The sequence below is a fragment of the Mus caroli genome, chromosome 9 (genome assembly GCF_900094665.2).
Source record: "Mus caroli chromosome 9, CAROLI_EIJ_v1.1, whole genome shotgun sequence".
Classification (NCBI taxonomy): Eukaryota; Metazoa; Chordata; class Mammalia; order Rodentia; family Muridae; genus Mus; species Mus caroli.
In genome coordinates this window covers 84732889-84733362 of record NC_034578.1, presented here as the reverse complement: position 1 = coordinate 84733362, position 474 = coordinate 84732889, and positions in this window count along the sequence as shown.

Sequence of the window (474 nt, the reverse complement as noted above, 5' to 3'; positions counted from 1 at the left end):
AGTTGAGCAGAGGCAGCAGCTAGACAGCTGCTTATTTGAGTGTGGTCAAGGACACTGACATCACTGTTTAATCATCTGTTTGCTCATTCTAGAAGAAAGGGAGATTGGTCACCACTGTACTTTGATTGTGTTCAACTCAATCACCATGTTCCAAAAATAACAGGTTGTTATCGTCAAATACTCAGTTATTTTCAGTTCCCCTCCACTTCAACATGCCACAGCTATAACTGAAGAGCACAAGAGCAGAGAGACCATGGCTAACGTGTTTGCTGGAACCACTCATTGTTCCGGCTGATCTACTCCTAGCATTTTCTTCCTATTTCTGGTGTTCATAAGGTTGTTGTTGTTTTTAAAGATTATTTTAGTTTATGTGTAGTCTTCTGTTGCTGTGATAAAACACCACGACCGAGGCAATTTAAAATGGGAAGTGTTTATTTGGTGCTTNTAGTTTCAGAGGGTTTGAGTCCGTGACCA